General features: G+C 38.2%; 2 long non-coding RNA genes across 3 annotated transcripts in view; one reads left to right on the top strand and one right to left on the bottom strand.

Annotated features, from left to right (window-relative positions):
- The window catches only part of LOC308194183, an 87,149-nt gene extending 59,610 nt beyond the window's left edge, over positions 1 to 27,539 (bottom strand). For both annotated transcript variants that reach the window (XR_013950364.1, XR_013950365.1), the window contains exon 1: positions 7,577 to 27,539. This is a non-coding gene — a long non-coding RNA (uncharacterized lncRNA). The remainder of the gene's footprint in view (positions 1 to 7,576) is intronic.
- LOC308194181 overlaps positions 1 to 27,557 on the top strand; it is a 43,799-nt gene that overhangs the window by 11,056 nt on the left and 5,186 nt on the right. The gene's annotated exons all lie outside the window — the stretch shown is intronic.

Below are 27,557 nucleotides of genomic sequence, written 5' to 3'. Positions count from 1 at the left end.
AAAAAAGAACTGAAATTTTTACCTTGCACTAGAATTTTATTTTAAATATTTTTTGCCTCTGTATATTGAGATTGGATGTTGGTAGACAATGCTCTTATTTTCCTCTTCTCTTTAAATAATCACATGCGTTCTTTTTCTGAAGATCTCAGAAAGAACCCCTCCTACTAGTTAGCACTGAGATTTCACTTCCAGATTCTGAGTTCTTCTTAATACTCCAACTGCATTATGTTATTTGCATGCTTATAATAAGGGATGTATACTTCATTGAGCTCTCTATTACTGCACAAAAACTCATGGTATGTCTGTCTCACATCTCTGAAAATCAGATTGCAGTAATGCATTTTATTTTCTAGCTAAACATGTATTTAAATATTGCATGAGCCTGGCTCCTTTCCAACACCCGTTTTATTAAAGCCAGCTGTGAAGCAATTATTTAACATGCTAAAAATGGCTTTTGAGAGTAGAACAATATGAGTTTTGTCCAATTTTGATTCACACACTGAGCTTTGACTAAATACCACATTCCAAGAACTCAATCTCTTATGAAATGGAGTCTTTGAACAACTTCAGGAACATAATTTCTGAGAACTGCGGGAATCTAGGTCAAGGACTGATTGCAGTAGAAATTACTAACATAAAGGCGTATGCTTTTTCCTAAATAAATAATGTTCTTTCAAACGCCAATGAAGGCAAAAGAACGAAGAAAGCACAAACAAGTCAATTCAGTTTGACAATAAAAATATACAATAGAAAATACAATCTACAATCACATATATATATATACAATATATACAATACAATACAAAAATCTTTGAAAGTCTCATTTTATGGAAGTAGAATGGTTTCTTTCTCTGGGATTTGTAATCTAGTCATATTCTGACAGAGATGTTATATATTTCTGATGGATTTCCCACCTTTTATATGCTTTTCAGGCACATTTGGATAGATTTTTTTACACCATATGAACTTCTCACATGCATTTGCATGAACATCTGAGGCATTCAGATGACATATAAATGACAAATGATTGTCTTTAGGAGGAGTATGATCTAATTTTGACTTCTTTATGGTTACTCATATATTTTCAAAAAACTAAAATTCACTATTCTAGCAATAAGACTCTATTTGGTTCTGCATTTGCATACTAATGGGCAAAAGTATTTAAATTCCTACAGATATCTATTGCTGGCTAGATGCAGCCCAGCTGCTCCCTGTTAAAAATGGTGATTAGAAATTAATATAACTATCCCATGCATTCACAGCTTGAGATTTGTAATATATAAAGAACAATCATTCCTAAAGGGGCTATGCTTGTGAATGCTGTATTTAATTAATGCCCAAGGGAAAGAGCAGAAGAGGAGGAGGAAAAATACTGCAGCTGAATTTATTCTGCAATTGTAGTGATGTTAAACACTGCATGCCAGATTTAATGGCATGTATTCATCTAGCTAGCAGAGTGTCTTACTCAGAACAAATGGTGCTGTCTGCCTTTGGGAGACCACGAATTTGAAGTGAATTTGGGAGTGCAGAATAGATTTCTATTTTATTTTCTTTATTGACTTAGCTAGGCCTGCCATTACACACCCAAGCTCCTCCTTATATGCAGATCAACTTTGTGCCTGGGAGATACAAAATCCTTCTTCACCTGTAGCAATGTCTTCAGCTTTGTGAAGAGAAGGGTGCCAAGCAGCAGCAATATGTACAAGACATAACAGTCATTTAAGCTGAGACTGACACTTGCTTTTTGTGCCTGGCTGCTACTAGTAATTGTGAGAAGATGAAAGTATGCCTCGTGTGAGAGGGTGCCTGCAATACCTACAGAAAGAGCAAGTAAGGCAGCAGATTAAAGTGAAAGATTGGAATCTCATGCTCATCCCAAACAAATGGCTTTGCATTAAAGGCAGAGATTTGAACACTGCTGCAGAGGTTTAAAGAAAAAAAAAAAAAAAAAGCCAACAAAATGCTATTGTACCATACAGTGGTGTATTAGTAGAGTAGAAAGCACTTTCATACGCATATCAATATTAGCCACTCTAGGTAACACTAGAACAGGCCCTGTTTGGACTGGAATTTGCAACGGGAGGAACACAAGAAGACCCCAACAAGGATAGGTCACATCCCACCTGCTCAGCTGTGGCTACTGTTTGGTAAAATGGCAAAGAAGCCCCAGCTAAAACTAGCAGGCATAGCTGGAAGCCAGCCCTCAGACAGCGGGCACCTTAGGAGAAGCAGACAAGACTGGTGTTAGTAAAATTGATCCAAGAGATTGGGAAACACAACATCTCTTGCAGGTGTTTCTGCCCTTAGCACAAGGGAATCTGCTATGAAGGCTGGACTTCACAGAATGGTTGAGGCTGGAAGGGACCTCTGGGTCCATCTGGTCCAACCCCTGCTCAAGCAGGGCCCCATAAAGCAGGGTGCTCTGGACCATGTCCAGGCGGCTTTTGAGGATCTCCAAGGAGGAGACTCCACCACCTCTCTGGGCAGCCTGTGCCAGTGCTCCATCACCTGCACAGTACAGACGTGCTGCATGGTGTTCAGAGGGAACCTCTTCCATTCCAGTTTGTGCCCAGTGCCTCTTGTTCTGGGCTTGTTTCAGCACTGGGCACCACTGAAAAGGGCCTGGCTCTGTCCTCTTTACAACCCACCCTTCACATATTTATAGACATTAATAGGATCCTCCCTTTTATTATTTTTTCATTATTATTTTTTCAAAGCTCAGCTGCTAATTGAGATTTGAACAGAACACTAACCACAAAGGCCCTTTCATCTCAGCATGAATGTATTTTACTGAAATATAAATATTAACATTCAGGCCAAATATGTATTTCTGATCACACCAGAAAAAAATGCCCTCTGTTAAGACGATGAGATTATGTTCATACTGTTATTACAACAATACTAGTTCAATATACAGATATGGAAAGAATAGCATACACTTCATGTCAGACTAAAGTGTTACACTATTTAATCTTTGTCATTTAAACTATGAATAGTGTAAACACATAAATAACAGGCAAGTGCCAGGAACAAAATAATGTGGGCAACGATCAAGACAGGAGGGCATGTCCCCTGGCTTGGCCTAGCGCCCTTGCTGCTGAGGTGCCTGGGTTTCCAGCTCTGCTCTCCACTTCCTCTCTGCTAGGCCTACTGCAGGCACTGAGGCTCCCTTAGGGGGCAGGGCAGCTGCCCTGGAGGACTGTGCCCACAAAGGCTCCTCCCAGCCTAAATTTTAACTATGAGATTCGTTTTCCCATCTGTAAAGCTGAACAGCAGGTCTCCCCTCTCAGAGAGGGGCACCTCACACTGCACGTGTGCAAGGCCTGGGAGTTGGCCCTGTCTGCGGCCTCCTGCCATGCTGTGGGGCAGCCTCTCCATGGCCACCAGCCTGAGCAGGCTCTGGGCCTGCCCTGGCTACCAGCCCATGGGGGTTCAAGGCTGGTCCTGGACCCTGGTGCCTGCAACCCTGGAGGGGACAGACTCTCTCACAACATGATATAATTAACATCACTCCACAGTGCCCATCTAGGTGTGAGATGCCTTCCCTTGACTGGCACCATCCACGTTAGATGTCCCGACTAAATGAACCATTTAGGCACTCAGTTTGGCAGTAGGCAGTTCTGGAGGACACACTTCCTGAGAACACGTCTTCCTCTGAGTCTTTGAAAACGTGTCTTGCTGCTCAGCATGGGGCAGCCTTTCTGCCTGGCTTCTTGCAGGCCACAGAGGCTGAATCTTATTTTTAGGTTGCCTTCCACATACATGTTTGTAGGTGGCATGCCAAAGAGTTTTGTCCATTATTCGTAGTTTAAAAATAGGTGCACCTGAGAAGCATTTAGTCTGAAAAAAAGGTCTGTGGTGTGGTCCTTCCCTCTGTTTGGAAATGCTATGCCAAGTTTGTTTTTCATCTCAGGACGTATTTACACTGCAGCTAAAGCATGCCTCTACTTGTTTCAATGCTTCCAAACTTGTTTCAAATTTCTGCTTCAGGATTATTACAAGGATAGCATGGGGTAACATTCAGCTTCATTCAGGCAAATTATATGTGGCATAGAGGTCAAGATAAAATACCTGTGTGCATCCTTACCAAGGCTCCCTCCCACAGTCTGGAGCCTGCACTGAGCTCTGCATTACCGCAGATTCCCTTGTTGTCTTCGTGAGCTGTACTTGTATCTTGGCTGCAGTATAAAAATATCCTCAGTGTAGGCTTTCAGAAGCCATCTGCTTCCTGCAGTGGAGAACGAGTGTTTGGGATTGGGATTCTTAAGAGCAGCTATTTTCACACCGTGGTGACTACTTCAGTTCAATACTTCAGTTTGCAGGCTGCTGTAGATATCTTGCCCTTCCAAAAAAAAAGTTTGACTTTTTGTCCAGTTTCTCCTTCAACACAATGGCTAAACCGCAGGCCCTGACATCTGCTATGGTGTAGCAGATAATGCTGTGATTCTTTCATACACTAAAGCTCATGGTCACTCAAGAAAACAAATAGAATACTTTTTGTGGTTGGGGGAAAAAGATTCCAGACTATGTATCTCAAACACCTTTAAAGCTTGAGGTCTAGTTATAGCGCAAAGTTACTTATATTTTAGAACTATTCACGTGAGGTGACTCTTAAAAATATAAAAGTTTCAGTGGCTTTAGAGTTGATCATAAACTGATGATTAACTCTGATATTTTGAATTTGTCTTTGTCCAGCTAGCATAACCAATTTCCATAATATATCAATAATAAAACAATGTCTCAGTAGCGCTATATAAGTGGCAGAAAGGGAGGCTTATCAGCATGAGCAGGAAAAAAATGTTCTGACAGCCACTTAGAAAATAGAGCAGATAGCTATATTTAATTTCTGAAAATCTCAGTTGTGATGTCAGCTTCAAATAACCATAACACAGTAGCAATGAGATATGCAAGTGTGAAGTACAACCAAACATTTTCTGGACTCATATTTGTTGTGTTTTGCATTTGTTCTGTGTTAGAAATTAATGACTTTTTGGCAGCTTTTCAAGGAAGATTTCAGTGTTTTCCTCCAGGATATATACCACCTTACATAGAGATACTGCATCAGGAAGAGGCAAAGCCTCCCTGAAAACCTGTTTTTTCTCTTTCAATAAGGCATAATAGAGCTGGTAGAACAGTAGCACAACAGAAACAGTATGTATTTTCTCTGTGGGGAATACAAAACAGAATTTAATGCTTTAAATTTCTTTTTTTTTTTTTTAATCTTTTCCTCAAAAAGCAATAAGACATCTGTGATATTCTGCTTGTCTATTAAAATTATGAATTTTGGTCTTAAAATCCATTTGCATTCCAAGAATTCTGTTGCAGTTCCTATTCCAGCACTGACTGTCTGACTGTCACTTCATGAGGAGAAGGAAGCCATTCCAAATCTGCAGAACCTGTCTTATTCTGTATGCAACACTTCTTTCTCTAGGCTTCAAAAGAAATAGGACGGGCAACTACACCTCTGAGGGTGAGAGCTGGACTCCCTCACTCAAAATCCCTATTAGGAAGGGTAAACTAATGGCACTTCTCAGACACATCAGGAGGTAATATTTGTACAATAGCAGTGTACAGGTAATGCACCCTATTCACCTACTTTCATATCAAGTAATATCTCAGAAGAACTGCATAGTGATTGTATAGCCTTTGAAATGCTATGGCTTTTGCTATGTTTTTTAGCATTCTTCTGAGGCTTAAATGTCACTTTCTTTATGGTTCATTGACTTTCATGGCCAAAAGTACAGGAATCTGACATGACACAATGCAGCTAAGCGTGGTACAACAGACACCTATGCATCATAACTGTTCTCTTCCAGAGAGAAACAATCTATTTTTCAGTACATAAACATTTTCTTTAAATAAATAAAAAAAAAAAAGACAAAAGGATGAAACAGCTCATTTAGCTTTGACCATCTAATCATGAGGTTCATAGAAATGGCAGATATTGATTTAAGGGATTGATTTAAGTTCAGCTGCCATTTTTTGAGTCTTCCCAAACACAGAGGTTATAAATATGTATAATTGTCACTAGGTGATTTTATGAACTCACAACTACATGCTTAGATGCTAATATCTTATTAACCTGTTCAGGGGAAGCCTACCATGAATAGCTGAGAGGAATTTCTGAGAATCCTCAGATAAAATACTGCATCCACTATTTGCACGCTTGCAAGAAAGAAACAGAGCAAGTGACCTTTCTGAGTCAAAAGGTATCACTTGAGAAAGAAATTAAAGGGGTGATTCTATTTCTTTATTTTCTCTACATATCCCTCTCTTTTTCTATTTCTATTTCTGGTAGAAGAATGTCTATGCAGTTGTGTTTTTTTTTTTTTTGAAAAGGGACAATTTGACTGATTAAACCAGGCTGCTGCACTTTAAATATGCAACGAGTTACCATGGCAACAGCTGTACTTTGACACACAGCTTATCTTGTTTTAAGGAGTGCAGCCTGTTGTTATGGCAATTTGGAACACCACTATTTTTTTCCCCCAAAGAAGCATTGCACAAGATAATATACCGCCAGTTAAAATAAGTTCAACAATTAAAAATCGAAACCCAATTTAATATCTCGTAGAATGGTGTAGTTTCTCACATTTAATAAATTAAACTTGACTGGAGCAGATAAAGAATGAAAGTTCATGAAGAAATAAAGACAAAGGATTATATTTCATGCCACTGAAAGGCAAAGGTAGATTGTAGGTGCAATTGATAACAAATGAGATTTCACATGTTAATCCACTATGTTTTCTGCTTCATAAAGAAACACGTTATTTCCTGTCTTACAGATTCCTTCAGGAGGAAAGTCTAAATAAATAAATGGGTATAGAAGGACCAATGCAAATTATCTCCTAAAGCTCTTAGCCTTACAGGCAAGATGAATATTCTAACTGAAATTTCATAAACAACAACAATAAATGATCAAATTTCTACCCTAAAATAAACCATTTTCAAACAAGAAACCTTGTTTAAGTTTCCTAAATGTACAGATTTCTTCCCGGTGTTACAAACACTTCATGTGTTTGTAACTAAGTGATCATATGCAAGCCTGCCTATTTGACATAAGAATGAATTCTAGCCCTTCCGCTACAGGTGTATTGAATGAAACCCTGAATTTCATCTTCAGAAAAAAATCTATGGTTTAGCAAGAGCTGAAGTAGTCCTGGGAATAGAGGAGAGATCTGAGGGACTTCAAACCATCCAAAACCTGAACACAAAACAAAATGAGCAAGAAACTTTGATTCAATTATCCAGTCCCAAGTAAAAAATAGTAGAAGAGGTCTCTGCATGAAGTAAGCTCAGTTAAGGTCCACCTGCTGGAGTTAAGTAATTTTCTGATGAAGTAGCTATAACATTTTGACAGAAAAATGTGTTTCATTATGAATTGCTCAAGTTCCGAATCAGGTAAGCCCAACATATTAATCCTATTTCTACTTCTTTTATTGTAGAAAAGAATGCTTCCACAAGGAAAAGGGATCAGCAGAAAGACAAACAAAGACTCCAGATACATCTGTATTTCCTATCACCCTCTTCTTTACCTGCTTTTTGCCTATTCCCCCTCAAGTTGAACACTTCTTACATTGCAGAAGGTCTTCAGCAGAGTCTAGGAAGGACAAATCCTTTCCTGCCATCTGTCGTTGAGTACAAGAGTCAGTTCCTCTGCAAGGATGCCATCCCGGAGTTTGATTCCTGTCAATGTATGCAATGTAATCTTGTTGTTCTTTTTAAAATCTCTTTCAAAAACATGAGAATATCATTATTGGTTTAGCTCAAGGGTTCATCTCATTAAGTATTCTGTTCCCAAAAACAACTATAAACAAATCCCTAATGGAGACTAATGCTCCCTTGTCCTTTGATTGTTTTCAGGTCAGGGGGTTCCTTAGCCTGTTCTAATTTGTCAGCTTAATAACCTGCTACAGACCCTTCTTCCCACCACCTAAATCCTCATCAGTTTCTTCCACCCGAAGGATTTTTACACCAGGGTCCATATACACATACACTGGCCCATATACAGCAAAGAGGCAGTGCAAGACTTTTTTTTTCTGTGCTACTTTTAATGATAGCATTCTGTGGTCCTTGGTATTTACTTTAGATTAAAAATTTCTCACCATTCTAGAGTTGGTCCACAGTGATTCTCAGCTCTTGGGAAGATATTAAGTTTCTGCAAATTAGGGACTTGAAATTTGATATTAGGAAAACATATTTCTGCAAGAAAAAACATGATCCACTTCAGGATTCACCGCATCTAGATTCAGTGTAGGTCCAACACACATATGGACATAACCTTCTCAGCATTTCCTATTGGGGTTTTGAGGCCAGTTTGCATAAACCTCCTTTTAGAGTGCTTAGATTTCCCTGTATATGTTAAATGAAAACTGGACATTTTGGAGTTAAATGTTGCCTAAGTCCATCTTCTTTTATAATCTTAGGTTTTTGCAGGTTTTGAATATTTTGCCTGAAATATGCAAGAGTTTTATTTCATTTATATATTGATGTCTTTATTAAGTAGCCTGTCTTAAGTTATGCTATATATGAAGTTTTCAGTATTTACAATAGTTGTTCTGGGATAGTTGCTGATGGTTCTCAATATCCCTATTGCTCTTTCAGTCTTTGCTATGAGAAAGATATTATTTAATGTACGAGATTTATCTACTTAACTTTGAAATTCAACTTTCATTTATAATTTTGCCTGCAAATAAACAAACCTTATATGTGATATCTCTAAAGACGTTTAGAAACAACATTTTAGGTAAAATACATCGATAGAAATAATACAAGTGATGAATTCACTTCCTGAATTGCCTTTTTGGGAAGCAAGCATGAAAAGAGAGATTTTAGATCAAAACTGAATGTTGTGCCTCAGGCCCCTCTCTTCTTCTTTTGCAATACCATCCAAGTTGTTTTGAGTTTTCCAATTAGTTTCTTTAAAACAGTGATATTGTCTTGTTGTAATATGTCCTTTCCCCGCTCTTCTATGGCTTTTTTTTCCCCCTCTGATAACTATCAAGAAGCCTCACAACTATTACTCGCAGTCTTGTCCCCTTTTAGGTAGTGTCTGTGAATTTAATTTCTTTCTGAGCTTGTATATTTGAGAGCTTCATTCCCTCCGGCACCCCGCCTCGTTATTTCTGTTTCTCAGTGTTTTCCACTCTGTTGTGGTTTAACCCGGCTGGCAGCTAAACACCACACAGCCGTTCGCTCACCCTCCCCCCTCCCTCTCTGGGATGGGGGAGAGAAACGGGAAAGTGAAGCCTGTGAGTTGAGATAAAGACAGTTTGTTAAGACAGGAAAATAATAATAACAATAATAATAATAATAGTGATAATGGTAATAGTATTAACAATAATAATGTGTAAGAAAACAAGTGATGCACAATGCAATTGCTCACCACCCGCTGACCGATGCCCAGCCTATTCCCGAGCAGCCGGCCCCCCCACCCCGGCCAGCCACCCCTATATATTGTTTAGCATGACGTCAGATGGTATGGAATACCCCTTTGGCCAGTTTGGGTCAGCTGTCCTGGGTCTGTCCCCTCCCAGCTCCTGCTGCACCCCCAGCCTGCTCGCTGGCAGGACAGAGCGAGAAGCCGAAAAGTCCTTGGCCTGGTGTAAACACTGCTCTGCAACAATTAAAACATCAGCATGTTATCAGCGCTCTTCTCATCCTAATCCAAAACATAGCACCCTACCAGCTACTATGAGCTACTTAACTCTGTCCTAACTGGAACCAGGACACACTCTCACTCATGAAACAGGAGGATAAATCTGGTTTCAGATGTTCCTTTCTTTTCCTTTAAGAAAATCTCACTTCTATTGCAGAGAACGTGAATTTGAAAAGAAAGTGCAGGAGCCATTTCCTGTACTTCGTGTATCCATGAAAAGGAGAGAGCGAAAGTCAATCTGAAGCAGTTCAATATATATCTGATCTAGCTTACAGAATAAGATATATATGGCTGCCATGACAAAGGTAGTACAGGCAGATAAATATCTTTTGACTGTCATTTTATGGCTGACTGCAAATGTTTGTGGGGCAGATGTTTTCCATTTTGCCTAGAGTTACACAGATCTGACCTCTGAAATCTGAACAGTGAATTCTTACATGCAAGAATAAAACAGTGATCAGCTCGTACAAGGTACCAGCTTTAAGTGTTTTTAAGCACTGTATCAGCATTATCTTATTAGGCCTATGAAGCTGAGGATGACCGTCTATTTCTGTGTCAGGCAGACAGAAGAAACTGAGACTTGGAGGTGAGGCACCTCTCTATGTGTCTTTGCATATGTGGGCTAATAGAGTTGCTGAGGGCCATGCAAGGGAGCAGTAGCAAAGGGTGGGAGCAGCACTCAGGAGCTGCCTGGGCTCTGCCCACTGCCAAGCCTCTAGGCGATGAGCTCTTCAGGACCTGAAGTTTTCAGTGTCACCCCTACTCCATGGTCTTCCCTCAGTGGAAATTCAGCTGGTTTGAATTACAGAGGTGCAGCACCTTTTGATAGTTACTCAAGCAGACTGGGGAATGCAGTTCCTACTGAAACCCTAAGGAATTCCTCTTGTGGTTACACATATTGAACAACAGCTCCTAAATTTCAGATTATTTCTCTAAGCTCCATACATCAGCCTCATGAATTCCTAATTGGAATATTTCAGCAATATGACTATTCTTTCTGAAATTAGATTTGCTTCTTACTTATGTCCCTCAATTTTTATCATGGCTTTTCTACTTTCTTTTTGATTCCTGTTCTTTTAATTCTGTGCTTTTCTCTTGCCATGTCCTTTCTTTTTTTGTATTTCTTTGCTTTTCATTTGTCAGCAACAGATTTGGGAATTTAGCATGGAACAGATAAGGTTATTAAAATGCCATTTAGTGAGACAATAAAGGGAGATCAACAAGAGATAACAGAGAAAAAACATAGTTAACTTGTTTGTTCAACAGACAGTTCATTTCTGCTAAATTCAGGAACAATCTCTACCAACTCTGCGTATGTTTTCTGTATACAACCACTGGCTGTGTGATGAAATCAGTAGATTTTAATCTCTATCTTACAAATTCTTCTAATATATCTATATATATCTAATATATCAGAAATCCTTTATTTCTGATTCTTACTTAGAATCTTTAGATCATTACAACTGATGTCTGACTTTCCATTTATAGATGATCATTACCATTATCACATTCTCTAACACTGTCACAAATGCTTACCTCACTAGTAAGTCTGGATGCCCCCCAGCAATTACACTGAATAAAATCCAATTGCAGAAGGAATGCTGGTGAACATGATATAGAGTTACAGCAAATTGAAATGGCATTTCAAAATTTTAGTAGATTCTTTCTACTCAGGCCAGTCCAATTACTCAGCTTGTTCTCATTACCTCCTTTGATATGAGTATTTGATGGTTTGCTGCTGCACGCATTATCACACTGAGCTGGCAGCAGTTTGCAGTTGCTTTATGAGGAATTATTTCCATAAAGAGGGAAAAACCAACCCTGGGCAAAGTAAAGGTGGGCACCACAGGAGCGTAGCCTCAAATCTCACTTTTGCAGTTAAGTGTATGGGCATGGAAAAGCAAATTCCACAAAACCATCAAACTGTTAGGTTTCTGTGTCAAGTAGGACAGTAGGCTGTCATTGCTATTACTGGTCCACTCTGAGTCACCAATAATATCGTTGAGATCAACCTAGACAACTATTTCCACCTGTTTATTGAGCAGGCTCTTTTATTTTTTTATTATTTATTTATTTGTTTGTTTATTTTTTTTATAACAAGACATTAGAGAAGGTGCAGCTTGCACCTATGTGGTGCAGAGCTAGTGGAGCAAGCAGGAACAGTTTTTAACTACACTAGAAACCTGCAGCATCAGCTGTTCGTGCTGCAGAAGCCTTTGGAACAAGAGGGCAATGTGCCTCCAGCTTCAGCCGTCCCTGACCTGCACAACAGAATGATTCTCTGGGGACACGTGGCTTTCGTGTCTCTGGCAGTAAGGTAATGTTTCTTCTCATTGCTTTCTACTCACCTCCTTCCCATTAGCACAGCATCCTAAAACCCTCCAAAGGATACTCGTGGCTTTATTCAGTCATTCTCATTTGTCTTGATGCTCCAGAATGTGCAGGATGTGGTAGGAAAGGCTGCAGAGCTGCCAGCCCAGAGGATTCTGTGTGCATTTAGGATGAAAGGGAAGACAACACGCTCCCCCAAACACAAGAAAATAAAGGTCTCCTTACTTCTGGACAAATCACTATTCAGAAATTCTGTGGTATGCAAAAAAAAAAAAAAATCACAAAATTAGCTTCTTAAAGTACAACAGTGTGGTGAAGAAAACGGAAAATAAAGATGGAAGGAATCATGAAATTGTTGCTTTTTTTTTTTTTTAGAATTTAATTTATTAACATTCAAAGTTTTATCAAAAAATGAACACTTGACAGTTCTATTACTATAGGAATATGGAAACATATTGACTTCTCAGGCAAGCTGTCCGTAAGGAAACCAGATAGTTGACAGTGGGAAATTTAGCTGTATTGAGAATGATGATAATCCATGAAAAGACAAAAAGAGGACATAGGAGAAACATCCTTTCTATTCTTGACTTCTGTCGCTGGCCAACTGTGACTGTGCCCTTCCTCTCTCTGATCTTCTGTCTTTGTTAATGTGAACCTGTGCATCAGTTTTGTTTTTGGAGGTGCTGGGAAGCTTCTGTTCTCTCAAAGCTCTTTGCCCTGCAATCCAAAGTTAATCAGATTGCATCACCTCTGGTCATTGCCTATCTTTGGACAGATATCTTCACCCTGAGAGTCAAAACAGAGGAAAACTAATAAAAGAGGTTACTGGCCCTCTGTGCAATATTGTGGAGGTGCACATTTACATGTAATTTAAATATTTTAAAAGTCTTTCAGAGCTATTTGACTAGCATAAGCATACAGAAGCTGGTATTTTGCTTGCACCACTGCAGATTTGCTTTTCTTTGTCAACAAAGTTTGAGAAGCTGAAAAAAATCAGCTCAACCCTGCAAGCAAGTGGAGAGAATTTACTCTTTATGCTCAAAGGCAAGAAGTTTTGTGAAGCCATGCTGGCAAGACTCCAGTGCCTACCCTGCTAAGCAAAGGCTGAAGCCTTTCACTTGAGAGCATGTCTGGCTTTAGCAATCAGCACATGTTTAAATGCACAAAACCACAGTTCCCTCAAACTAAATATCGTCCATCTCTAAAAAGTGTAATATCCTCCAAGGAGTTTAATATAAGTGAGAAGTAATTATGTGAATACATCAGTTAATGGATTAAATACAAAGCCACCCTTGAAAACTGAGTTCGAAGTGCAGGAAAAAAATGATTTTTGAATGGAAATTGAATGTGAAAATGAAAAAACATTTCTTTAAACATGAACAAATACACTCTTTCCAGTCCAGCAGTTGTACTGTGCTAGAATGTTTTTTCTATGATCACTTCTGATAATTAAACAGAGAATTTTAGGTAGATCTTTCTCCCTGATAGCTCAGGACTATGTCTGCATGACAAAGTGCTGTGCCATCTCAAGACACATAAATTAATGCTGATGAGTTTGCAGAGTTATGAGAACTAACATATGATAAATTAGCCTGGATACCACTTCAAACTAACATAGATATAACGCTTCAGATACTCAAGATACCGGGGATGCATGACAGCACTCTGATATATAGATGTATGCTTAGTTTCTTCAGATTTGTCTCCTAGCCTTGGGGAAACAGCTAAACATTGTTAAAAATATTTTTTCCCCAATGTTGTTTCATTTACCATGAAGGAAACTTAAGAAAGGAAGCTCAAAACAAGTTTAAGTGGATATACCTGGAAGTCTACCACTGTAGGAAAAAAGTTCCTAAGTGACAGATTTGAAATATCTTAGTAAGGTCTAAAAGATGTAAAAGTAATCTAGTTACTAGCTTCAAGCAATGGAGGTACCTCTTTTAGCAAAGGCACAGTTGCATATCCTAACCAATTAGTCAACAGCTGGGCTAAGAACACACAGCTGGGATATCTCTAAGCTTTGTTCTTTTTCTGTTTCCCACTTGTTTTCTTGCAATTTTTTTAACAGTTGCAATGGGAGTGGAGCAAAGCAAGTGCTCCTGAGAATTGCAGCTTGAGAGACCATTAATCAAAATGAATGATGGACATTTCTTTGTCTTCAGTGTTTCAATTTTTAGGGCATATGAATACAAATGAAATTGAAAATTTCATTGAAATTGATCAATATTGTTTTCAGAAACAAAGGAAGCACAGCTACAACATGTATAGGTCTCTCTCTACCTGTTAACTAACTCAGTGAGCTAACATGCACATCAGCTCTCTAAAACTGACCTTACTCTCTTGAAATAAAAAAAAATCATAGTTATAAATAAATGTGCATTTTTACAAAGACCACAGCATTAGTGTTAAAAAAGATGAAGGTTAGTCACTGAATCAAATATGCAATTTATTTATAACCCTAATAAATGAAACATTAGAACAAATATTGCAGGTACTTAAGTTTCTTTGTTGCTTCATGCCTTTAAAATCTTTATGTAACTTCAGACTTTGAAAGGTTTTGGGAAATAGTGTAGCAGTGACAGTAAGAAAAAAAATAGAAAAAACATGTTGATTAAAAAATTTTTCAACTCAAGATAAAATATTCATTTAGGTCAATAAAACAAAAACTGGACTTTTTTTTTTCTGCTAAGTTTTTCATATATAAAGGATTTTTCCTCAAAGCTTTTTTGGTATTTTTCAGTCAGGTGAAGTCGCAGATTCCACATACTCTTGCACACTAACTACATCTGCTTACCATGACAATAGCTTTATTAAAACTACAAATATCACTGGAATGCAACTGGTATGAGTAAAGATCCCAATCTAATGTGCTCATATGCTACCATCTTTTATTGAAACTGGATTTCTTGGAAGCTTACCTCACAGGAAGATAGCTAACAGTGAGCTTTTTTCTTCTAAACCATTAGCAATGGGTTCCAGCAAAGAAGAATTCAGATATTCAGTTAAAGACAAAATAAAAAAGACCTGACTGTAAAAGGCTGTGGGGACAGATTCATATGGTTTGGTCAGACTGAGGAAGTCACAGAGCTTTTGACAGTCAGCGTTCTGTTCCCTGCATCAAGGGGGCATTTGGAGATCCTGGCCAGTGAAAGTACTACAGCTTATTCTGTTTTCTCTTAAAATAACGTATTATAACCAGTGTCCCCTTTACACAGTTAAACTTGTTTCAATGATCATTTCTATCTTGTTTCCATAGCTCAGTTCCATTTTACGTTGTGAACGGATTTGGGAACAGATTTTGTGCTCTACACTCTTACGTTCCAGCACCTTATCCTGCATCATGTCTGAGCTCTGGTTTTCCATGCTACACTGCTCAGTCTTTTTGTGTGTGTGTATGAAACACCACCAACAGCCCACATTTTCCAACAGCATAGTTTAGTTGTTCCATTGTTCTTCAGACTCCTCTCAATTAATTCATCAAATCATAGCAATTTCGCTTCTCTCAGTTTTAACAGTGGAATCAGTAGCAGCTCTTTTCTACCATACCACTCTCTCTGGATGCAATTTCCCTCTTGCTTCTCTGCCATCTTCCCACAATACAGCAGATAAAATAATTCCACATCTCACATAAGTTTGTAATTCCCATCCACATTATAGGTTCCACAGCCGTGAACAGCTAAATCTCTACTTCTGGCTCTTACCAGTTTCATCAAATAAGTCTCACCTCATCTACCCTTTAATCTTACTCCTCTTTCTGTTCTTTAACTGTCTCCCATACTGCCCCTCTTCTTAGATCTCCTCCAGCTAGAAAGTATTTATTTAAAAGCTTTTTTTTTTTTCCCCCAAAAAAATGTAATGGACTGCATTTCATCTTTTCACTAATCTCCATCAATGTGTCAGTCAAGCATTTTTACATTTGTTTTAATGACAGGTTTAATTCATCCTCATCTCCTTGGAAACAAATCTTTACCTCTGATACAAGTATCCAGAAGAAAACATGAAACTGAAGTGATCTGACATCACTTTTTCTCTTAGATTGGTGTCTCACATTTTACTATTCATTATGCCATTGAATCAGCCTTGACACTAAATCAAGCACTATTTCATGCTAATATGCCAAGGAAAGCATTATCAAAATACAATTTTGTTCAGGCATTTGTGAAGAGATGACAGCAGACCATGTTGCTGCAAAATTCTCTTACTGCAGAAATTAAGATTCCCAGCACTATTCCTGAGAATGATAAGGAACCTAAATAGCCGGGATAGAAAACACTTAGTATATCCTCCCTCCTCTCACTATGTAGATAAATGTTAAATTTAAACTCTGATAACCTAAGCCCACAGTTTAACCACCATGGTGTAAATGTTGTGAGGGGGCTTTCTTCTCCGCAGTATTGCTGGCACATCACCCAAGTCATGAATAGTGAACTACACAGAAGGCATGTAAGTGGTGCCAGGGATTTTCAGAGACATTTATGTAGGACTCTTTACGGCTAATTTTCCAGTGCCACTGCTAAGGGAATTCCTGACTGTAATTTGAATTGATAATCTCAGTAAAAACAGGTTTTATGCCTATTCAACTACACCAAAACACTCAGAGGTATAAATAGAAAGTGATTCTGATCTCATTTGCACTAGTTTTCTCAAAATCCTGCTCAAAATTACTGCAGATGGGGACAGAAGAAATTTTATATCTTTCAGAGATTTCCTTTTGAGTAGAGCCATTACCTAAGAGAGAAAATTGAAGTTAAAAGGTATCACATAATAAATTGACCATGACTAATAATTTAATAATTTATATATATATATATATAACTAAGCTCTGAATAATACTGTCATTTTGATTAGCATTGGTAGCAGAAATGAAGGAAGGATGTGGGTGTACAAATAAAAACCCAACATTTTTAAGTCACAGCCCCAGTGGAAATACTGATTACTACTGCACTGCTGAGATATTCCTATTCTTCATGTATAAATTATATGCCAACTGCTCCAGGAGAGTCCAATTATTTGGGCGGGGTGCTGAGCTCGTAAGGGTTGGTTTTTTTGTTGTTGTGTTGTTTTGTTGTTGTTCTTGTTTTTCTGGAAATGCAGCCAGTCTAAGGAAAATAGAGTAAAATCAGATTCTGTACTCTCCAGATAAAACAGATCTGTCCTGTACATGCAATGTACCGACAACAAATCATTTTGCTTTTGGACTCAGGACCAACAATTCCCGATGGCTGGCAAAAGATCATATCAATGTTTTGAAGCAATGAAGAGACAGCATGATTGAGTTTTTTTTATCAAGTCTTAATTTTATAATAACTTCTCCACCTTTTGAAAAATAACAACGAGATAGGCTTTAGATGTAATCTATCCAAATCAAAATAGCTTAGATTAATTTGTCAGCAAATAAAGAGGTATTGTGATCCTTTCAAAAGACCGAAGGAGAAAGAAACAGGTTGTAGTGTTTGTTCTGTCACTCAACATGCATAGGCTTCTGGTAGTTTAAAAGGCCTTCTTTGTATAAGCCATGTTATAGCAGAGAAAAATTGTGAATCTGCTTCTGCTTTGGATAAGAAGGTAGTAGTACACAAGGGAAATTTGTCAAGAACCGGGTCATAGAGGTTTTCTTCATTAAATATGCTAAGGCAGACATTTCTTGTACGATGAATGCACATTGGTTCTCTGTAGGAACACTGTTACTCTGTAACAAGAGCTCCCATTTTGGAGGTTAGCTTAAGTAAATTGCCAAAGGAGCAAATTGAATCACACGGAGCAGATCATAGCATGCAGTGAAAGCATCTACATGAGGAGCTGGTGAATAGCTCCAGGCTATTCCTAGGTAAATAAGTTTGTAGGCTATGCCTACATGAACAACACCTTAAGAAACCTAAACACTGATTTCAAAAGGTTTTTCTGGGGAAACTGATAAACTGAAAGGTTAGAAGATCAGAGATGCTAAGGAACTCTTATGGTATTTTCAGAGCAAATGAAAAACCTAAAATCAGGTTCCATGAACTTAGGGCTTATTCACATTACTCTGATATCAGTTTAAGTATTGCTGGCATTTACATTGAAAGACAGTGGACTTTTTAGTCTATTGTTCTGTAAATAAACTTTGATCTTTGTGACTACAGAATCACATTTCTGGCTGAAGGGATCTCTTCTCCTGTCATACCTATTTCATTAGTACTCTGTTGAGAGTTGGGTTGCTGAGAGGCTCCCAACAATAGCATTGCAAAAATGTCATAACCTAAAATGCAATTTTACCAAAACCCTCTGAAATATTTTCTGTGTACCAAAGAAGCATGAGACTTTCCACCCTAAAATCTAATTAAAGTGACTTTAAACAACTGAAATCAGGGCATGATGCAAATGCCATCTCAGCTCTAATTGCTGCATTGACGCGAGTTTTCAAAGATAACGTGATTTTCTTCACAACAAGCAGATAATATATGTGCCATGACATCCTGGAATGCATCTTGTTTCCTTAATTTTGAACAGTTAAACTGACTTGTCTGCTCTATCATACAGCCTTGGAGGAGTGTATACAATTTGCTAGGATCAGAACAATTTGATTGTAATCGTATTCACTATAAATATGGTTATATGTAACAGAAGCATGTTTTAAAGCAGGTACTCGATTTCTTCATTGTATATGAACAAACATATTTCATAAGATAAAAGAAAGATATGGCTAGATACAATAAGTTTTTGCAAGAAGTAAGAGAAAATATAGCCATCATTGCAAGTCAAAGAAATTGAGTACCTAAGCAACCATGATCTATGAAAGGGGAAACAAGGAATAAGTATATTTAAATCGAACACTTCAAGTCATGGCTTCGTATAATCCTCTAACCAGCTGTGTTCATTTTGTCACCTCCTCCAGAATGGATGTTACAAAGCTACTGAAATTGCTTTTGTTGTTTTGTTTCTTGAGAGTGTGCAGTGGCAGTATGCTGTTCTGGCTAGCAATGTAGCCATTGTAGTATTCTAAATCACCTTCAACACAAGAAATTAATAACAAGAACCCACAGCTACCAATACTATTCACTGTCTCAGTCTGTTCCTAATGAAAAAGCCACTCCTGAAAGCATTGGTGAGTACATGCAACTTGATTCAAGTGAACAGCCTCAGGTATTTGTCTGCATGTTTGAGCTTTTACTCAATACTGAGCTTTCTAAAGGATGTTTCAAGGAACACAAGAATAATTCTAGCCCTCTAAGAGGAATCATTGTAGAAAGGCAAACAGCATTACCTTCCAGTTAATTTCCAGTCACAATATCATTTTCCAAACACTTTTTTCCCTAATTTGTCCTTTTAGGAATGAAACCAAGATCACCGGCATCATGAGCTGATATTTAGTATCAATTTTAAATGTCCCATCTATAATGGTCCAAAACAAAATTTTGGCACACTTTTAAGAACACGTTTGAAAATAGTACAAGAACTCAAGTCACAGGCATTGGCTCTGAGAACAGTTCTGGTTATATTCACGTTTGAGAACTTCATACTGTATGAAGTTCACTATTTTACCTGTTTTGGTAGTTCAACTGAATATTACACTGTTTATTAAGATTTATCAATTGTATACTGTTGTTCTACTTCAAATGTTTTTGGAGAGTATAAGCATGCACTTTTTCTCAGGCTGCCTATACAGTATTAATTGTAGCCAATTCACTTAACAGTGATATGGGTATCCAAGTGTATTTCCTTCTTCAAGAATTCTGCCGTAGTCTATCATTAACTAATATGCTATTAGAGTATTATCTTTTCATACCTGTCATAGCCTGGACTGCACATCATTTCACCTGCCCTGGATGGGAATAGTACAGTAATCAGCAATGAATATCATGTCTGATGGGAAGAAAACATGTTCTTGATGTCTGGTTTGTTGGTTTTGTTTGGTTTGCTTTGCTCTGCTTTTGTTTTTCAAATTTCATACTGTTTTGGAGGTCCTCTTACAAAAACATGATCTTCAAATAATTCACAGCTTTCCATCACTTATTCCACAGCAAGACATGTTTGCTAGTGCAAATTCCTGAGTGCAGATTCCTGAGCATTTTGCTGGTTGCAGTCTCTCTTCCTGTTTGAACCTTAGGCAACTAACGTCCTTCGCAGCAGTATTCAGCTGCATCCATCTCAGTCAAGTGCACTTGTGCTAGCTGTAGCATCAGAAGCTCAATATTCAATCTATAGAAGGTCCTGCAACACGGAGCTCCTAGTTGATTCAGCAGAGAACAAGCACAACTAACTACAGTTGCAGAGGGACCACAAATGGGCAAAGTGGCTTCCTGCAGCCTTGGCATATATTAATTTATATAGATCCTGTGCTGTTCCTTTTCATTTTTTGAAATAATCAAACTAATATTGCTCCCATACTGCAAGCAATTTTTATTTTCTATTCTCTTCTGTTGTGCCATTACCTAGAAAATTACTTTTAAAAAATTCCCTTTTCCTCTTCTATTAACTGGATGTATGAACTGCCTAAAAACAGAAGTTTCTATCCTCATTCACTTAAATTAAAGGCATATTTTTAAATCTAATGTATTTTTAGCCATAACTGTCTTTTGACTGCATTACGGTTAAATGAAGATTTAGATTACACCCCCAAATTTTTCTCTATATTTAGTCCTAATGCATGTATTACTGTGATGCCCAAGGAATGGTTAATTTAATAATGAACCTTTGCCTTGTAGGCTACACTGCCACACTTTTACTGGAGTGTATGAGGGCATGATTAACATAAATTAAAATAAAATTTTGTTGCCCTAGTTTTTTTTGTTTGTTTGTTTGTTCATTTGTTTTTTTCCCCAGTGTTGAATAGCTATAATTAACTGAAATTCTTCCTTTTTTTCTCTGCTCAAAAGTCGTCGGAGAATTATATCATTTTGTCACCAAAAAAAAAAAATAAAAAAAAAATCAAGAAGAGCAGGGAGCAGAGTTTTGGTTTTTTCTTCCATGCAGAGGGGAGTCTCCTAAAGAATTCAGGTTCCTCTGCAATGAAACCTCCAACCTACTACACGTTTTAAATTCAGACTGGCCAGAACAGTCAAGAATGCACAGTGGGAGGACAATTCCTGGCAGCATAACAGCATCTTAAAGAGAGTGTGGATATCTTGGGATACAAGAAGAGAGAAGGAAAAAAAAAATTTGCACACAATCTGAGCCTGGCTGTGTCTGACCTCTGTTCCCTGTCCTAAGCCGACTAGCATTGCTTTTGAGATAAAAGGATGAGAATATTGGCAGGTCACATGCTCGAAGCCTGGTGTTGTCCTGCAGACAGCATCTGGGGGAGGGAACCTGCCTGACATTTTTATCTCCTTCTCTGAATCCCCCGCCAGCCCTTCTGGGAGTCAGCCTGTGGCCTGGCGCTGCCAGAAGCAGGAACAAGCTGCTCTGCTCCTCACAGTGGAAAATGTGAACTGCTCAGCTCATTAGAGGAGAAACAGCAAAATCTTACTGTTTTCACCCATTTTGATGAATTATTTTGTATGTAAACACATGGATTTTAAAAACAAGCCTTCTAACTTGTACCTAAGCTCTGCACTGTGAATTTCATGCAATGCTTGTTACATGTGATGGGCTTCCTGACATTCACTTCATGCAGTTGAGAAGAAAAGTCCTGCTGGCCCTTTGAAAGAAGCTGCACGGACTGACAGATTTGGCAAGGATAAAGGGCCAAGAAGCTCTGCAAATGTCATAGGGACAGAGACATATATTCTTTCAAAATCCATTTCTAGATAAATATGATCTAGCAGATGCACGAGGCAGACTGTAACGTACAGCTCTGCTCGGGGAAGTGAATGTGTGTGCCAGTGCACTAAAACCGGTCCTGCTGTGCGCTGTGAATCATGTCAGCTCGTGGCGGTGAAAAGTTTTATACTGTACAGCCTTGGCAAAACCAACACAATTAAGTCTGAATGAGCTGCGGTACCATTCCCTCTCCTATATCAATAGAGGTATTTAATCTATTTAATCATGTCAGTGCCAAATACACTGAGGTAATTGAATCATGAACCTAACAAAAGGGCATCATTTCACTTGCAGCATTTTTATGACAAGTGATAATGTGCAACATGGAAAGGCGCCAAGAGCTTCTAATAGCCAGGACTGAGTTTGCTGAGCTGCATTTACAGGGAGAAAATCTGCAGTTGTAAACATTATTATTTTATGTGACAAAAGAAATGCATGCTTATTTGGCCACACTTGGAGGATTTCATTGTGTTGACCACGTGAGGAGGAAGTCCTTGCAGAAGGGATAAGAGCCTCCTGATGCGGAGAACTCAGAAGTTGAATACAGCAGCTTTCAGTGTATCCCAACCAGGTCTGAACTCAGTCTCCCTGAGATCCTGAAGACAAGCCTCTGTTCCCCACCGGCGTGGTTGCTGGAATTTATCTGTGCCAGAGAGCACTGCCCTGCTGCACAGCAGCTCAGGACGCTGTCTCCTCTGCTCCTGACTGAAGGTGACATGTTGAGGAACGGGGAGGGGAGACGCCCCAGAGCCGTAACCCTCGCTAGAGTCCAGAAACCTTGTGTGCTGGCAGACTGCTGACTTCCTCAGCAATGCAGGCAGTGTGCCAGCCAGAAATTGCTCTGCCTTTGAGCCAAGTTCTGCTTCTGTGTAAGTGCTCGCGGGAGCTGAAGCCATGATGCTGGAGAAGAAATGCAGAACTTGCTTTTAAACCTGAAATCCCACAGCTGAGCAGCTGATACCATTATGTAGTGGGAACAGAACCCCCAGGACTGCTATGCCTAAGTTTTTGCCAGAGCATATAATGGCATATACAAAAAACTCACATTGTGATTTTGCTTATTCTAGCCAGAATTTGTTGCCAGTGCAATGAAGTAGATCATTCTGTAACTGGTGTGAAGCTTGTCAAAGCTCAAAACGAGATGCAGAATTAATCATCTGGCCATTTCAAGGTCCAGCAGAGGCATATCTGTACTCCTGAGAGCCTTTTAAAGTGTCAGATTTGACACCAGGAAAATGAAATACATGAAGTGTTGGTAATTCTCTCCAACTTATCCCAAGTCCTTCACTGCCATTTTAAGGTTTAAAAAAATGGCTGGAATCAGTACTTCATATTTGTAACATATTGGGTATATTTGATGTGCTAGGGTGCAAGGTATAAGTCTACTAAAAATATGTGATATGTTCAGCAGTAGTCAAATGGTTAATTAGTGTATGCAACTACCAAATTGTTTCTCTGGTGTGTCAGTGTGTTCTCTTGAATTTGCTATTAAGATCTTTTTCAGGGTCCAATGGCAATGACATTGTACATTAATGCACAAAGACTCAGCATTTTTTTTAACATCTGGTAGGAAAAATTAATCCTTAAACCTTGGTTGCAACTGCCCTTTTCTATCACTGGAAATAAAGAATTAGCTACTTCCTAGAATATTTACCATGTCTACCTTAAGCAACTATGGAATTCATATCACTAAAGAGGAATGTTTCAGCTCAGCTAATATCATGACATGATCTCTTACTAAACATACAGCACTGGCAGGCTTTTTCTATGTCACGTGTTATACTTCACTTTACAATACATACTTATTATGATCACTACATTTTTATTGCATGCCTTTGCTGTTATGCTAATGCTGTTGGGTGGATGCCAGAATCCCATCTTGATTACTTGTATATTCTTTGTCAAGGGCATCTGATGCTTTAGCCAGGAATTATTTTTAAGAATGTATGATCAATTTATATAAATGCTTATGCTATATATGGTGTAAGGTAAAGAGCAGTACAAAGAAAGATAAACAAGAAGAAATTATGCTAATAGTGGAATAGCTACTATGCTACAATACCTGTCTGTTCCAGTTGACACTTTGACAATTAAGAAGGAATGATTTTCACCATAGGCAATAGTAAGTTTGTCCTTGATAGATGTAGTTTCCAGAGGCTAGGGATAAGGTTAACACAACTCTACATGTAACATCCAGAAGTACAAGAGTAACCTTCAAGAAAGCCCTAAGCCTTTTTTTTTCTCTCTTTTTTTTTTTTTTTTAACTTGACTGAAAATGAGGTTGTACCCCAAAGGATATAGAATATGCTACAGGACACAGAATTAAAGAGAAAACGTGCTGATAAGCGTACACCCACATTTTTAATGTCAAATTCTTGGGCATGAAACTCAGCCATCTGGGAGGAGGAGAATGAAATATATGAATGCTTGCAAGAAATTGTTCTTAAGTTCTCCGAAGAAGCTTTAATGAGTTAGCCTATTTATTATGCTTCTGGACTTGCAATACCTTGGCTAGCAGAGCTTTTAACTCACTTTTTCTTTACTAAAATGTATATATGTATGTTTTTATATGCTGATTGAGGAAGGAGAGGGTAAATGGAAAACAAAAATGCAAATGTAAAAACATAGAAGATTGCAAGAAGATACTTTAATGACATTGCCACAGTTTTCTGTAGGCATGTATATTACAGCTTACTATTTGGATCAGAAATCTTTCAAACACCAGTATAACTGTCACCTTTTGAAAGCTGATTATGGTTATATTGCATGATTTTTGGAGGAAATAAAATGCTTTGTAGAACTCACAGAAAAGTTGTGATTATTTTTTAGATTAATTCTGTAGATCATTAATCATTTTGGAACCTATTACTATGAATTTTCATATAACATAACTATAAATATAAGCTACATACTAGACCCAAAGAGCTCTAGTAGATAAAGTGGTATTGCTGTCATTAAAAAGATAGAGGCTGGTGTATGTGAAGTCAGGAACTGATTTAAAAAATGTAGTATCCAGACATGTTGATGGTCTATGCAAGTAACTAAAAGAAAAGCTACAAATGAAAGTCACACACCCACACAGAAATTTTGGATTCCAGGTCTGCCAAGGAGATTAAATTCCACAAGACAGTAGCTGTCTGCTAAAAACACAGCTTCTAGTCTTGGAAAATCTTAAAGATCAAAGCAGTTCAGATGAAGTTAATCTACCTGTCTAGCACACTGGGCACAAGGCTTCTGTAAGCAACAGGTTATTTTGGTTCACTGTAAGTTTCCAAAAAGTTATTGTGGGTAAATCCAGCATCATGGTAAGACACTCAGAAATCTGAAGGTCCTTACGGATTTCATATCAAAGATGAATGGCCAGGCTTACAGCTGAGGTAAATATTGCTTTAATAAAATGAGCCATGTTGCTCCTTCACAGGAGGCTGTGTCCAACTTCCTCAGTTCAAAATCTCCCATTCAAAATACTACTTTTCTTGGCATAAACACAAAAATGCATAGAACAAGAAAGAAAAAATACTGAATATTTTTCAATACCCCTGAAATTACATTATCAACATTCATCCATAAATATTTATGTAGGACTCCAGCAGTCCAAAAAGAACAGTCCATTTCTAAGAGATTCAAGACAGGACCCTGGCTCAAAACTAGAAACTAGTTACAACATTTTTTTGAATGCTCATATTCCCTTATGCAGAGGCTGCCTTCTAAGAAATAAGTAGTCTCAGACTGACAACCAAAGTCACTTCTGCCTAGTTAGGGATATGCACTCACTGTTATTCTCAAGGGACTTATGGAACTGTTTTTTGATCCTGGAAACTCTGCTGCGCTCCATCCAAAGACCATCTACTCAGACAAACATACAAGTAGTCCTAGGAGTTGTTCATAGATCTCATTTTCTGACACGGGCCTTTAATTGCCAACAAGGTCATGCAGCTTTCCTTGGTTTCCTAACTATTCTTGGTTAATTTGTTACCTTCAGGATGGTGTCTCTTATTAACTAAACCATTAATCTAACTGTCCTTTTCTGATAATGTAGTACCTTTACACCCAAATGCCTTATCAGCTAAATTAATTTGTTGCATTAAAGCAACCACATAAATCTTACACTGTCATCTGTAAAGAGAGATTAGATGGGAAAATGCAGCCATGACGATCTATGTATAAACTAATTTTTGATAACTTAACACATCACTTCAAGAAAATTTAGAGGCTATGCCTGCATCAGTGCAGTGGGTCTTCAGAGCAAAGTAGCTGATGATGACAACCTGACATTCACACTGTAACTACAACATTTGACTAAATGCACATTAGTGGTCAGAGTTCATCTTTTCAGTTTTGTTTCATCAGGAAGGAGTCTGTTTTATACACTCTAAAACCATTCCACAGTATGAACTAAAAAGCAGTAAACAGGAACATTCAGGAGATTCCCTTCAAAGTGCACTCTTGGTCTGATCTACACTTGTGTATATGCACCCTGACTCGCAGTCACCTCACAGGGTCCTCTGAAATGTTAACATTATGAAATCTCCATTTCAGAGCTACAGGAAGAACAAAAGCTCTTTTCAGTCTTATAGATGGGGAGGAAATCACCATCAGTGTTTTGGAGCAATGGTTAAAGGTGATTATATTGGCAGTGTAGTCAGAATCTGCACAGGGTGCAAAGGCAAGTGATCACAAAAGTGAAGTAGATCTGTGTGGACTCATAAGCTAGCTGGCAAGAGATGACAAGGAGTGAACTTTATTTTCAGAAATTAGGTATGCTGAAAGTCACATTGACATTTGCTAACTGGAACGCTAACACACAAGCTACCTGCAAGCTAATCACCATATGGGATAATAGATCACTGTGAGGCTGAGTTGTAATATTTTTAATGACCGCATGAAGCCAAGATTCACCCATTTGTAGATACAATGTACAGTACAAGACCTTTTGTTAGACTAAAGGGGTTATTCAGTCTCCTAGTGGACTCATGATTACTTGATAGACTGGTTTATTTGACATGAGTGGCTTTCAATTAAAAGAAACAAGCACATTGACTGGCATTAATTGTGCTCACATTCTTTAGTTAGTAATCCTCACATCCCACAGCAGCATTTCTAATTATTTAGCTTGACCTTGCTATCAAGCTAACAATCCTACAGCTACTCAGGCCATCATCATTTTTAGCCACCACTGCAGCTTTACCCGCCTTTTACTTAATGGGAATTTTCCCATAGAATTATCATAGAATCAGTTGCAATATGTATTAAATGCTGGCTTCAGCAGTTCAGAGAGCTCATCATCAATCTGTTTTAATATTTTTAAACAGTATCATTCCCAAAGATAAGCAGAGCTGGTAATATACAGAATAGACTGTTAAGTAATGTCTGAAACATGGACTGAGAAAGATACTTGAAAGGGATAATTAATACTATGGAATTCACACATCAGAGTTACAGGTGTAGGAAGAGAGTGGAGCTTTGAAATCTAGAGGGCTATGGTCCTTTATACTGACTTATAATTTTTAAAAAACTTTGCTTTAGAAAGAAGAACATTCCATAACAAGTGATAAAGAGTGAGAAGCCTCCTATAAACAGTGTGCTTTGTAAAGCTAAATCCCAGCCATTCTCTCAAAATGCATGTTCCTTTTTGCAGTTTTTTTTGTTGTTGTTGTTGTTTTTCCCTTCTTACACTGACAATCATCCACAGCAACTTGAAGTTTCTCTACCTCAAAGTACAGATTCTGAAAATTTGCAAGGAAAACTCAACAGGGAGGCCCAATTATTTTGTTGTTTTAAAGTCTGCATTCCTGTTTCTAATAAGCCATGCACTGTATACCTGAAC

The sequence above is a fragment of the Anser brachyrhynchus genome, assembly GCF_964034855.1.
Source record: "Anser brachyrhynchus genome assembly, chromosome: 4".
NCBI classification, from domain to species: Eukaryota; Metazoa; Chordata; class Aves; order Anseriformes; family Anatidae; genus Anser; species Anser brachyrhynchus.
This window is presented reverse-complemented; position numbering and strand designations above follow the sequence as displayed.